Source organism: Orcinus orca, chromosome 10 (assembly GCF_937001465.1).
Source record: "Orcinus orca chromosome 10, mOrcOrc1.1, whole genome shotgun sequence".
NCBI lineage: Eukaryota > Metazoa > Chordata > Mammalia > Artiodactyla > Delphinidae > Orcinus > Orcinus orca.
Genome location: NC_064568.1, coordinates 21,376,302 through 21,390,389, shown reverse-complemented (window position 1 = coordinate 21,390,389; position 14,088 = coordinate 21,376,302). Strand labels below are relative to the sequence as shown.

The window sequence follows — 14,088 nt, the reverse complement described above, 5'->3', positions numbered from 1 at the left end:
GCTTATAAAACCGGAATTCCAGTGATGACAATGGCGATGATGATTAGTTAACAGTTTTTCAGTTTTTGACGTTATGTTATCTTGAACTATCTTCTGTAATCCTCCCAGTACCACTACCGTGTCCAAGTCTTATTAGTATCCCTTTTACAGAACAGGAATCTGCGGCTCAGAGAAGTCATTTTGCTGAGGTTGAGGATTTTACAAAGATACCCTGATAATGCTAAATCAGAAAATTTAATTGATTAGGACCCATCACCCCCAATCACCTTTTTATACACTGAAATATTTACGAGTAAAATGATATGAGGTCAAAGATTGGCTTCAATATAATTCGGTGCTGAAGTAGGTAGGATTTAAGTGAAACAAGAGTGGCCGATGATCATTGTAAGTGGGTCACGGGTACGTGGGCATTCGCTGTTCTACTCCTGTGTATATTTGAAACTTATCAGATAAAAAGGGTTTTGTAAATGTCATCTTTTTCATACAATTAAAAACAACCCAAGCCTACCAGGATAGCCATTCAGTGTTTGTAGGTAATTTCAAAATGTTCCATTACGCACCCAGGCTTATAAATACCTTAATATGGGGATAACAGAAGAGCACTCCAGCTTTAGGTACAAGTGTCTCGTCTTTGTCACACAAGTTTATTTTTTTCCTAGACCCCTGTAATAGGCATTGCATAGCTGTCCAAGTGGAAGAAACAATTACCTAATGCTGTGTCCAACTGCATGGTGTCACCTATTAACCTGTGTAGCCTTTCTTTTACTTAACCTACTTGGAGAAGCGACAGCCACCTAGGCTGTCTAAATAATGTTCGCCACTGCTCCTTTATCAGGTCTATTCGATCAAAACAATAGTTCCTGGTGCGTGGGCCAGCTCTCCAAAAGTGGAAACACTTTCTATTCAGCCATGGTCCTTCTCACAACATCAGGATTGTAACCTGCCTTCCTAACCAGAGTGCTCAGAATTGTTTCAATATATGAAACACAGATTGATCCAATATGTTCTCGTCTCTCAGTGTTTCTGTGTAAAAGCTATTCTGCAACTCTGCTTAAAAACCCTTCTGCCAACTCATCCAGCGTTGGGGATATGTGGGGTAGTTGCACATTCAGATATCTGCTGAAGGGTTAGATGAAAAGTGCCACGTTTCTGGATGGAAAGTTATCAGTATGTTATCATATCTCTACAAATGAGTATGTCCTGACATTCAGCAGTGCTGTGTCTAGGAATTTATCCTAAGAGTTGGACAGATGCATAAAGATGTATGTGTAAGGATATTCAAGACACGGCAATTTTTTTCCTTAATAATATTAAGCAGCTAGAAAGAGTTTCACTGCTCAACAGTATGAAGATTGGCTTCATGAAATTACCTGCAGACATTAAAAATGTTGATGTAAATATTTTTATGGTAATGGGGAGCTGTCCTTTAAATCCTGTTAGTAAACAATAGGTTATCCAGAAATACACATAGCATGAATATGTATGTATTTATAATTTAGCATGAAGAAAGTTATATCTATATACCTGTGTGTGTACAATTTGTGTGTATGTGTTTGAGGGCGTGTTGGCGGTGTGCGTACAGCCTAGGTCTGGATTGATAAATACTATGATTTCCTTTAAGTGATATTTCCCCTATCTGTATTTTCGTATATTTCTACAATCAACATTAGCAGCTACATAAAAAACAGAAAAGGAACAAAAATAACAGACAAGGTCTTTCAAGAGTTCAGATAAAAGGAAAATGAAATAACCCAGAGAAGATGTAAAAAACCTTCTGGGAGCACTGCTTCAATAAAGAAAACATTTCAGTGTTAATTATTGAATAGAAATGATGGAAAAGGTAACGTGGAAGGAAGCAGAGAGAAAAGCGAAGATTTACCTTGCAACCGGTAACAATAACCCAACTCAAGGCTGGGAGCTGGTAATGGGACGCCCCCATCAGAAAAAAAAAAAAAAAAAGTGAAATATTGTAGCACATCTTCCCTCCCGTTTTGAGGGGGGGGGAGCGTGTCAGAGCTCTTTGGAGCTCCCATAGTAAGCCGGGCATGATTTGCTGATCCTTACAGCAACCCCTGAAGGTAGGCATTCCTAAAGGGTAGCCCCGAGGGTCCAATGCCTTGTCCAAGGTCATAGAGCTGGGAGCCTTGAGCTGAGGTTATGAACCCACGTATTCCCTTCACACTACCCTTCAGGGGCTGTCCAGGACAGACAGAAGAGAGAACCCGGAAAGCTCAGAGAGAGGCATGATCACTGTTGTGTTAGTGACCAAGATAGGACCTTGGTAACGTCTGGGTAGAATTCTCTGAAGAGGAACGGGGTCAAGCTGAGTTGTGCAGGCAGTAATGAGAGGACCGTTTTAGGAACCAGAAGTGAGCCTTTGTGACTGTCAATTATTCAGGTTAGATGTTTACAATGAGCAGTCTAGCTTCTGGCCAATATTAACTTCTGTTCCTATTACTATCAGATTAATTGCATTTGGTTGCTCTTTCTAAATGCACTTCAAATCAGTAAACCTATAATTCAGCACTTAGTCATTAAAGTAGCAGCGGATCTGCAACTGTGTTATCTGAAGCTCATCTACAAAATGAAACAAAAATCCAGGGTTGGTTTTTTTTTGGGTATTTTGGCATGATAAACAGAGCATTAATAATAAGTAACGAGGATGTGATTTCTAAATTGAAAATGTCTGAACTGAAAAATTCTTCAGATAACAAAAGAAATCAAGGCAAATAGACAAAAGAGGACTGAAGGAACACGGGTAGATTTGCATTTTAAACAACGGCTCTCTAGAATACATAAAAATATGGTGGCAAAGACTGTCACTTCAAGATTATAGAAACCATGAAATATACAAATACTGTGTATGTTAGGATGTTCATGTACAAAGGTAAGATAGACTTAAGGGGAGTTAGTATTATCTGACACATTTCAAATACTAAAATATTAAAAAGTCTTATTTCCCATGTACTTCAGAGACTATATATAAAAAGGCGTGTGTATCAACATATATACATAAATAAAATAGTCTTCATTTTTCATTGTTCCCCATGATCACATGCCTTTACTCGCAGCTGATTATCAAGTACTGTTCCACGGCTGATCAATAAAACACGGTTTACATCAAATGACCAGAGAGTTGTCAATTTTTAAAAATCCCAGCCTCTCTGGTCGGTTGCTGACTTCAAAGATATGCATTAAGATTATTAAGCAAGTGATGATTGATTTATTACATAACATTAAGACATGTTTTCTTTGAAGCACAAATTAAAAGGTCATGGAGGCCCCAATTTTTCTCCAGGTTGAGAGTGAAGAATGCAGAATAGATCATTTTGCTGGCCATGAAGGACATGTAAAGGGGATTTGAAGTAACTCTCCTTTCCAGGCAATATTTTAATGAAATGCTTAATATTCTGCAGTGAATTAATGAGGCTGTTCTCTATTTTCAAACAATGGTGAACAATTAAGACCCAATCCTGAAAACAAATTGACATGGCTGTTATTTTGTGACAGTTTTAAAATGACCATCGCTGGAGCAACAGGGCATTATTTAACAGGACAGAAAAATAACCACTGACATCCAGCAATTCAGGGGAGATATCCGAGGGGAAAAAAATGTCTGTGGCAGCTGCTGCTCCTAGAAAAAAAGCTGACATTTTAGGATGAAAGCAATTTGACCAGCTGAAACCTCGACGTGCTTTGTGCCATGTTCAGAAGTCACCCAAATACATGCCAAGGTCTTAAATATTCCCCATAAAGCCAGTAGGCTGGGCAATTGCTCAGCCCTGGTTGCAAAATACTCAGAGAGGAGATGGGTGCAGATCTTTGAAGAGCTCAGACTTGCAAATGAATGGAATTAATTACCCACAGGAGTATAAGAGAAACCATACATCAAGTGTGGGAAAAGGAATTACATATACAGATTCACCGGGAAAAACTGACCTTCCAAGTGAACTCAAAATTCAATCCAAGACTGCCATCAACACCCACACGTCCTAAATAATCAGGAACTATATTGCTCAGCAAGCTTGTACCATGACGCAAACAGAATAATAAACGATCTCATAGGTTCCCAGTGCCTTATGATGGAAAATGAGGAGGAAATTCCAGTGGTCAATGAGAATGAACTATTTTTCATGCCCAAGATTCACAGAACACCAGGGAACTTTTCTTATACTTTTGTGAGTTGTAACTGTGTTTACCTCACTATCTTCCCCAAGGAACATTTTTCTAATTCTACTTCTCAGAGCTCCAGTCTTTGCTTCCCAGGTTGCAAAGTTATTTTGCTTGCTATTTTAGATAACTTCTGTAATTTAGTCCTTCCCCCCCAAAAAAGAAAAGTCTATATGGCCAAATTGATGGCCTGAAATGATACGTTTAAAGAATAATTCATTATACTATCAAGATCTTGGCATGCCAGTGTCTGAAAAGATATTTTGAGCGGTCAGGTCTAAAGCACCTATTTTTTCATTGACTGACATGTCAAGTGCTTGATGGAATAATTAATTGTTCCCACTGACATGACCATGGCACACAACCCTTGGACTCGGTGTAGCATTTTTCAGGTTGATGAATAACACTGACAGTGTTTCCGTGGTGGATCAAACTGAGAAGGTGAGGTCAGGTATAGGGACTTGCCGAAGGAGGGGATGGGGGTTTAGGGATGGAGGGAAGAGTGGGGAGAGGACCAGGGACATGATAAATGTCAGTCGTGATGGTGGTCCATGTTCTACACTTCTCAATTAAAAATATACACAAGTCCATATTTCTACAGGATTGCAGCAAAATAGCCCCTTCCAAGTAGTATTCTGCTTTCTTGCTTGGAAAGGTTTTTTTTTTTTTCCTCCTTTTTTTTTCTGACTTGCAATCTATTTGCTGCTACTGCACTCAATTCAGAAACTCAATTCCTCTGACTCAGAGTCGCGCAAGCCAAAAGAAGGCACCCAGACCAAAACCATTCGAGCATTATCCTCAGCACAGGTCCTGTACATATTCCCAAGATATACCCTGCTCCTGAGGTGTCATCATCCATCCCTGTATCTCTAGAGTAGGCCAAATCTAAACCTTTCTAGCCAAGGGAACACCTTCTGAAAGCCTGAAGACCCACAGAGCAGACATGTCAGGAGCCCTTGGTGATGTTAAGGGGCAGATGGACAAAATGCTGAATACTGACAAAGGTGTCTGTCCACATAGGCAGTAATGCATTAGGCACTTCCCATTCACGTAAAGAACTTTTTTTCCCTGTGTTGCAAAGGCAGGCTTGGGTATTCACTGAGACAAATCTCTAGTTTCTCTAGAGATTTGCAAATGATATGACTGATAATGGGTGAATATCCAAACTTATCACTAGCTCATACAACTCAACATCAAAAAAAAAAAAAACCGATTAAAAGATGGGCAGGAGACCTTAAGAGTCATTTTTCCCAAGACGACATACAGATGGCCAACAAGTACATGAAAAGACGTTCCACATCACTAATCGTCAGGGAAATGCAAATCAAAACCACCATGAGGGCAGATACTCAGAGAAAACCATAATTCAGAAAGACACATGCATCCCCAATGTACACTGCAGCACTATTTACAATAGCCAGGTCATGGAAGCAACCTAAATGCCCACTGACAGACGAATAGATAAAGATGTGGTACATATATACAATGGAATATTACTCGGCCATAAAAAGGAACGAAATTGGGTCATTTGTAAAGACGTGGATGGACCTAGAGACTGTCATACAGAGTGAAGTAAGTCAGAAAGAGAAAAACAAATAACGTATATTAACGCATATATGTGGAATCTAGAAAAATGGTACAGATGAACCGGTTTGCAGGGCAGAAATAGAGACACAGATGTAGAGAACAAATGTATGGACATCAAGCGGGGAAAGCAGGGTGGGGTCATGGTGGGATTAACTGGGAGATTGGGATTGACATATATACACTAATATGTATAAAACAGATAACTAATAAGAACCTGCTGTATTAAAAAAATTAAACTAAAAAAAAAAAACACAGGGCTTCCCTGGTGGCGCAGAGGTTGAGAGTCTGCCTGCCGATGCAGGGGACACGGGTTTGCGCCCCGGTCCGGGAAGATCCCACATGCCGCGGAGCGGCTGGGCCCATGAGCCATGGCCGCTGAGCCTGCGCTCCGCAACGGGAGAGGCCACAACAGTGAGAGGCCTGCATACCGCAAAAAAAAAAAAACCACAATGAGATATCACCTCACACGTGTCAGAATGGCCGTCATCAAAATGTCCACAAATAACAAATGTCGGCGAGAAGGTGGAGAAGAGGGAACCTTCATCCACTATTGGTGGGACTATAAACTGGTGCGGCCACAGTGGAAAACAGTATGGAGATTTTTCCCTAAAACTAAAACCCGAACTACCATACAACCAAGCAACTCCACTCTTGGGTATATTTCCGAAGAAAATGAAAATATTAATTCGAAAAGATATATGCACCCCAATGTTCATAGCAGTATTACTTACAAGAGCCAAGACATGGAAGTAACCTGAGTGTCCAATAACAGATGAATGCATAAGGCAGATGTGGTTTACAGCGGAATACCACTCGGTCATAAAAGAGAAAGAAATTTTTCCATTTGCAGCAACATGGACGGACTCAGAGGGTACTGTGCTTAGTAAAATAAGTCAGACAAAAAGACAAATACTGTATGATATCACTTACATGTGGAATCTAAAGAATAGAACTAATGAATATAACAAAAAAGAAACAGACTCACAGATATTAGAGAACAAACGAGCAGTTATCAATGGGGAGAGGGAAGTGGGGGGGCAAGATAGGGGTAGGGGTTAAGAGGTACAAACTACTATGTATAAAATAAACAAGCTGCAAGGATATATTGTACAACATGGGGAATATAGCCAACATTTTGTAATAACTGTAAATGAAACATAACCTTTAAAACTGTGAATCGCTCTGTTGTATACCTGAAACATATTGCACAGCAACTGTACCTCAATTTTTTTAATAAAAGGGGTGGTGTCAGGCTTGGAGCTTCATTGAGACAAACTCTAATTTCCAGGCAGAGCCCTTCTCAATCACGTGCCCCTGACCAATAAGCAATCATCATTAATAACACCTGCCTCAAGAGTTCCCCTCTCCCTCCACCAAATAGCAATTCACTTTATTTCTTTAAAAAAGTAAAATAAACACAGCTTTGGTTTCCCCCCCTTCCTGGTAGTCATTTTCCTACATATAATTGAAAACTCTGGGCTATACCAGGATTTCTTGAAGTTTCAGCCCATCCTTAAACACTTTAGCAAATAAATGAATCCCCCCTCCCCCCAGGATTAAGAACGCACATTTTGGAAAAAGACTTAAGCATGAAGCCCAGAAGAACCTCCTTCCCGTCAGAGCCACCTTGCAACTACCTTACATAACTGACCCGTGAGTTTACATATGTGCATATATTTGCACAGATCACGTACCATTTGCCGTTTCATCACAGACGGAAGGAGCAGAAGCGAAGTTGAGATGCAGGTACCCCTCATGTAGCAGCCGAGAACGCTGAGGCGAGGAGAAGGCAGGTGGACACTCAGGCCTTCATGGTTGGTGAAATTCTCAGGTGATGTTGACAAACGCACTCAGTGGGAAGCAAAGTTCGACTCCTACAGCCCTAGAGCCTCTGCAACTTTTGTCTGGGGCCCATCTGGTGTCTGTGAACTTTTCCACCACTTGGACCGTCAGCCCACCGCTGAGTCGAGCAGACCTCCATGGCCACTGTCCTCAGAGTATCTCAGGCTAAAGCTGTCACACGCGGAGGTTTCTCTGGTGCTCACAGGCCTAGGACTCTAGCGTCCTGTGGGTCTGCATCTTCTTCCTCCTTGTCAGCCACCTCGTCTTCTTCCTTCTTCCGCCTCCCAGCTCCTCTCCCTGCTTAGGAGGCCTCTCTGTGTGCCAGACACTAGGTGTGTTCTTATACTTGCTCGGGAAGGACCTTCCCCGGCCCCTCTACGCCCCAGCTCCAGCTCCAGCTCCAGCTCCAGCTCCAGCCCCAGCGCACGGCAACTCCCTCGGTTACAACAGGCTCCTTCCCTTCCCAGCAGCCCTTCAGTTTATCCTTAAATACCTTCACCTGCGTGATTATCTGATTAAGATCAGGCTCCTCTGTTCCTCACCATTGTTTGCTCGGCAAAGTGCCTCGCGGGTAGAAGAACCAAATAAAGCCTCACACAACCTTCGGGATGGTTCCCTTAATAGCCTGCATTTACAGATGAGAAAACTGTAGTTTCCTACCGAGGCTGGTTTTGGAGGGTGTCAGTGGCTTGCCTGAGGTCACTCGGGCGGGAAGCGGCAGGCCAGAACCTGTAACGTTCACCACCCAGCCCCTCGTCATCGCGGCTCTGCAAAGCCTCTCTCATTTCCCCTAAGACTTCACGTGTTTGCACTTGCCCAACATCATTACCCTACAGAAGACCCTCGGAGGGTCTCAGGAAGCCTGACTGGGGGAAGTGGACGTTATCCACGTGTATTATGGGTCCTCCTCCCAAGGGACAGCCCAACAGAGGAAGTGCAAAATCTGCTACAAGGTCTTACCGCCGTGGGTGACCACCCAGACCACGATGTTTTTAGTCCAGACCTTTCTGCAGCGTTCCTGACCAGCGGTATTTACTTCCACCAAGAAAGCCGACTTTTAAATGCTAATATTGGGAGAAGGGTGGAGAAGATGGGGAGGAAGAGGAAGAAGAACTAAGGAAGAAGAAGCAAAAAGACAAAAGCAGACAAGAGCCTTCGCAGCTGTTGGCGCTTCTCACTCGTTTAAAAGCAAAGTCGTAAAAGAACGGGTGCCTTTTTCTGCATATTACTTTTATTCCTTGTCCCCCAGATTTATTGCCTGCACCAAGTAGCAGTCACCATAAAACTCTTTCCAACAGACTGCTATTTGCATTGCAAAAGCAAGACTATCGGAGAACATATAATCCAGTACAAAGTCAATATGATAGCATCACCAAGCGATTTCTGAGAGGCGGTTTATTTGCATAGAGATACCTGCCGGGCAGAACCGAAATCCCATCTGGGCTCCGTGTCTTGTGTCTCGGTGTGGTGATGGCAGTACAGATGCTCCACCATCACATCTTTCTTTTAATTTCACAGGCAAGAGGATGCATTGACATCCCTGTGAACCGGAGGAGGAAAAACTCCCAGTCCCATTTCCACCAAGTGAACCATAAACGCTTCGAAAAACATCTTGTGTAAATTCTCTAGCTGAACGTTGCTGAATATCGCCTGCATTTTTGAAAAGGGCTATGTAGATAAAGATGTTTCTCTGGAGGATTTACATTTTTCTATCAGTGTAGAATTGCTCTCACTGTCAATCAGTGCTTTCTTGCTTTGCTCTCCATTTCCTGCCGGCCCCAGGGGCTGGAGTACTTGCCGCAGGAAGATGTTGCTGCAGGAAGCAGTTGCTTCCGGTTTCCTCAGCGTTTGCATTGTCTTCCTCTGCCTCCTTTTCCTCAAACTTTCCAACGTTCATGCTGGCCTTTCCCTGCCTCTCCTTTGGCCTGTTCGGTGTGTCTGGTACTTCCCTCATTTCCCTCTTGTCCTCGGCTTTATTTACTGTCTATTCCACCTTAAGGGTGGGTTTTCTTCTGGGACTTGGAACCTTGACCTTTAACTCACCCCCTTGCTAATTCCTCATCCAATCACCTCACAGCAAACTGGCCTGATTTCTCCGGCACCTTTATTTAACCCTGTGCCCAGCTCCTATTTCCCCCTAAGACCATAGGTACTTCTACAGATTTGCGTCCTTGCGATTTGCTTTCCAGATTTTTTTTTTTTTTTAGCTACCATTACATTTTCCCTCCACTTGTCCTGCTGAGGCCCTTGACTTGAGAGTCAGGAATGTGTTAGGGCAGCTGGATGGCATTAAACTTGGAATACGAAGGCCTGAGTCCACGTCCTTCCACTGCCATGGTGTAGTGTGGGGATAATCACACCTGGAGTCTGGGATGGCTACGTTAGTTGGGTTCTTTCAGGCTGGAAGGAAGAGGTCATCCCATGCATGACCTGAATGTACGGGTGGCCTCGTGGATACCTGGAGAGTAAAAGCTCATAGTTGTACTTGATACAAAAGAAGCGCCAGTAACTGAGATCTGTCGTGGTACCAGAAACCTCGGCATCTTCCTCACGTCTCACATCCAAACGTCCCTGCTGAAGGGATCTGCGTGGGTCATTTCTTTACCCTTTATCCTACAACTGCCCGAATGGATAGAATGCAGCTCACTTATCGATCCCTGGTCCAATCAACTGTGATCTGGTAGCACCGTTGATTTAACTCACAAACAAGACGCAACCGGCCAGAGTGACTTCACGCTAAAAGCACGGCCTGGTACCCATTCCCCAGGAGGCAGATACAGCCGTGGCCACTGCTTACAGCAGCCTGCCTGGAGGGGGATTTTTGCAACACTAATCTTCACGCTCCCTGAGAAAGAGATCCAGTGGTCAAATGAATTTAGAAACGGTGCATATTACCTCCTCCTATTTAGAAATTCACGGTGTACATCAGTGTATCAAAAGTAGGGAGAAACCCTGCAGGAAACACCTCTACTCGGCTTGAGGCAGCATTTCCCTAGTAAAGCGCTTTTGATGTAACATCTTAAGGATACCCAGTGGAAGACACTTTGCCGAGGGCTGGCTTGGACCTCATGAGCTGTCTAGTGTCATCAGCTGACACTCTCTCCTAGAGCGGCAGTTCCCAGCCCCTGTGCATCAGAACATCTGGGGACATTTGACCAAACAGAGTCAGCCGATGGTACCCGTGAGATTCTGATTAACTTGGCTTGGGGAGAGGTCTGGAGATCAGAATTTAAATGCCCCCCAGGTACTACAGCTATAAATGATAATAGTCCTCTGTGTCATAGTATAATAATAGCATTTACTAAACAGATGTTATGTGCCAAGCCCTAAACAAGTGGGACATAATTTTTTTATTTTATCCTTAAATCTACCCTACCTAATAGATATTGCCACCAGTTTAGGAGAGAATTGAAGTTTCCTGAGGCAAAGCAACAAACCCATGGTCGCACAGCTTCTGTGCTACAAGGGTGGGGAAGCAGGGCCTTCCGATTTCTGTAACTGAATTCTTGGGTCTACACAACATGCCTCTCCCAGGAATCTTCTCTCTTGGCCTGAAAGTGCCTGTTAATGGTGGGCAGTCAACAAACCATTGTGGAATGAACAATGCCATGAAGGATCTCCAAGTACCTTTTCAGCAAAAACATCTCAAAATTCTGCAACTCATGGTTGTGAAAAATAAATGATAGCAAATACCTGAAGCACTGCATTAGATCAGATCCATGTGAAAACTCGATATTAACACCCCTTTGTGCTGAAAAGCCCTCCTTAATTAACATGCCACCATTTTTTGGCATCTAGACTTACATGAACTCCTCCACTTATAGTCTGGTTCTTTTCAAACTAAATGGTAACAGCACTCGCATATGCAATAAACTATAAAGCCAATATAAGAAAGAATTTAGCTCCTAAGGATTGAGGAACTAATGGGCTATCTCGAGATCCTACAGTAGAGCTCTCCTCCCAAGAAAACTCCTTTGCATCAAAGAGAATGCATTCCACGAAACAGCTTCTCTCACTAGAAATCATCTTCCCAGGACCAAATGCTCTTTGCACAAGATGATCAGGAGATAATACAGAGGATTCAGGAATTGGCTGCAGCTAAGAAATTACACACTTGAACCTGAAAACTGTCCAGGATAATTTTCCCACTTTCCCTCAAAACAGGGATGAAAAAAAAGCCATCACACACAGAAGCAAGGCCCTACTCCTGGCGCTCAGGTGTCTGGAATTTACGAGATTATTACACCCAGGCTTCTGGGCGCAGAGGCCATTTGGAAGGGCTTGACTGCCACCTTGTGGTCAAAATGTGCATTACCGTTCAAAGTGAGGGCCCACATAACCTGTGCCTGGCTCTAAGCCACTTCTTCCATGATACGAGGGCTTATGACATCTTTTGCCATGCCCCAATAAGCTAACAGAGGAGGACAGTATTAAAGTCTCTGGCAATAGCCCTTGGTTGGGAATATGGTATTTTGAATGACTGGTTTCTCCAAGGCAACCACACCTGAGTTAATTTGCTTATATGCTCCTAGTTTCAAAAAAGCGAGTATTTTTCTAATTCTCTCTCCACTGACTGTTTCAAAGAAAACTACAGTATAACTGCAAGAAAAAACCTAACTCCAGGACTTCGTTCTCTATTTTCTTTTCCACCCAATTTCTCTCTTCTTTTTCCTTCTCTCCCTCCCTCCTTTCCTCCCTTTGCTCCTTCCCTCCCTTCCTTCCTTCCTCCCTTCCTTCCTTACTTCCTACATTACCTCCCTGTTTAAATTCCTTCACAATCCATCTATTACTTATTAGCTGTGTGGCTTTGGGCAAGTTCCTTAACCTCTCTGTTAAACATCCCAAAGAATGGTTTTTACATTTTTTAAAAGATTGGGGGTGGGGACCAACGAATAGTAATGTGGGACAGAGAACTCATATGGCCCACAAAGCCCAGTCTCGCCTTCTACCATATGAAGTACACGGGATCATCCATAAGGAGTCCTTAAAACAAATAAAATCTGAGGGCTTCCCTGGTGGCGCAGTGGTTGAGAGTCCGCCTGCCGATGCAGGGGATGCGGGTTCGTGCCCCGGTCCAGGAAGATCCCACATGCCGCGGAGCGGCTGGGCCCGTGAGCCATGGCCGCTGAGCCTGCGCGTCCGGAGCCTGTGCTCCACAACGGGAGAGGCCACAGCAGTGAGAGGCCCGCGTACTGCAAAAAAAAAAAAAAAAAAATCTGAATCGAATAAAGCCTTCGAAGCCTGCTGGCAAGCAGTAGAAGGGCGAGTGGAACAAGCTGAAGGGCATCACCGGGGCCCCGTCGTGGATGCTTCAGTGGGTCTCGGAAGTCCCCCCATCACAGTCTCCCGATTGCTGGCAATGTTGGCTACTAATGGATTACGGCCGAACTGCCCTCAGCTGAAGAAACCTGCCCTGCCTAAGGAGCCTGCGCAGCGCCCCCCTGAGGCCTCTCCTGCTACTGCATTGCAGCGCCATTCCTCCCTCCACCCAAGACGGGGCCCCTTCCTCACAGGTGTTAATCATGAGCCTCTTCCCCAATGACCCACCTGTGTATGAATCTCCATCCCAGAGTCTATTTCCCAGGGAACACGACCTAAGACATCCCTCCACAGTCTATTCCCAGCATAACAGGTAGAGTTAGCCTCTTCAAAGCCTCTTCAAAGTAAGTCGGGTCATTCCTCCTGTTTGAGATCCTTTCAATGACTCCCAACTCATAAGCATCAAAGGACAAGCGCCTTGCCATCTGCACCCCAAGCCCATTGCCTCTTTGACCTCATCTCCTACCCCTCTGCCCCTCGATCACTCCAGCTACACTGGCTTCCTTGCTGTTCCTCAAACACACCAGGCATCCTCCTGCCTCAAGACCTTGGCACGCACCATCCGGTCTTCCTGGGATGCTCTTTGCTCTGCTGTCTACTTTCCTCCTCCTTTAGCTGCTTTCAATCTTGACTCAAAGGTGACCTCAGCGACGATTTCCTTATCCTCTACCTAAGTGTGCCCAGCTCCACCCCACCCCAGAGCGCCACATCCCTCGTCCCCGTTTTAGTTTTGTCCATACCATGTATCAACATCCAGCACACAATATATTTCCCTTATGTAGGTTAATATCTGTCTCCTCCACCGGAACGCAAGGTCCATGAAGGCAAGGACTTTTTTCTGTTCTGCTCACTGCTGTATCCCCAGAACCTAGAGTAGAGATGGTACCCAGTAGTTGCTCCATCAATAGTAAATAATTGAGTGAATAAATGGAGAACTATGGACATGGAATCAGAAGACCTGTGATCTTTAGAGAAGTCCTTTAAACAGCATCTGACTCGTTTCACGTTAAACATGGGAACAATTCTGGGACTTCCCTGGTGGTCCAGTGGTTAAGACTCCACGCTCCCAATGCAGGGGGCGCAGGTTCAATCCCTGTTCAGGGAACTAGATCCAGCCATGAAGATCCCGCGTGCTGCAACTAAGACCTGGAGCAGCCAGATAACTAAATA

General features: G+C 44.1%; 1 protein-coding gene across 1 annotated transcript in view; it reads right to left on the bottom strand.

The window, feature by feature from the left end:
• Positions 1 to 2,027: 2,027 nt before the first annotated feature.
• The window catches only part of EOGT (EGF domain specific O-linked N-acetylglucosamine transferase), a 47,891-nt gene continuing 35,830 nt past the window's right edge, over positions 2,028 to 14,088 (bottom strand). The window contains exon 17 of the transcript XR_007479654.1: positions 2,028 to 14,081. The gene's annotated coding sequence lies outside the window, so the exon portion shown is untranslated. The remainder of the gene's footprint in view (positions 14,082 to 14,088) is intronic.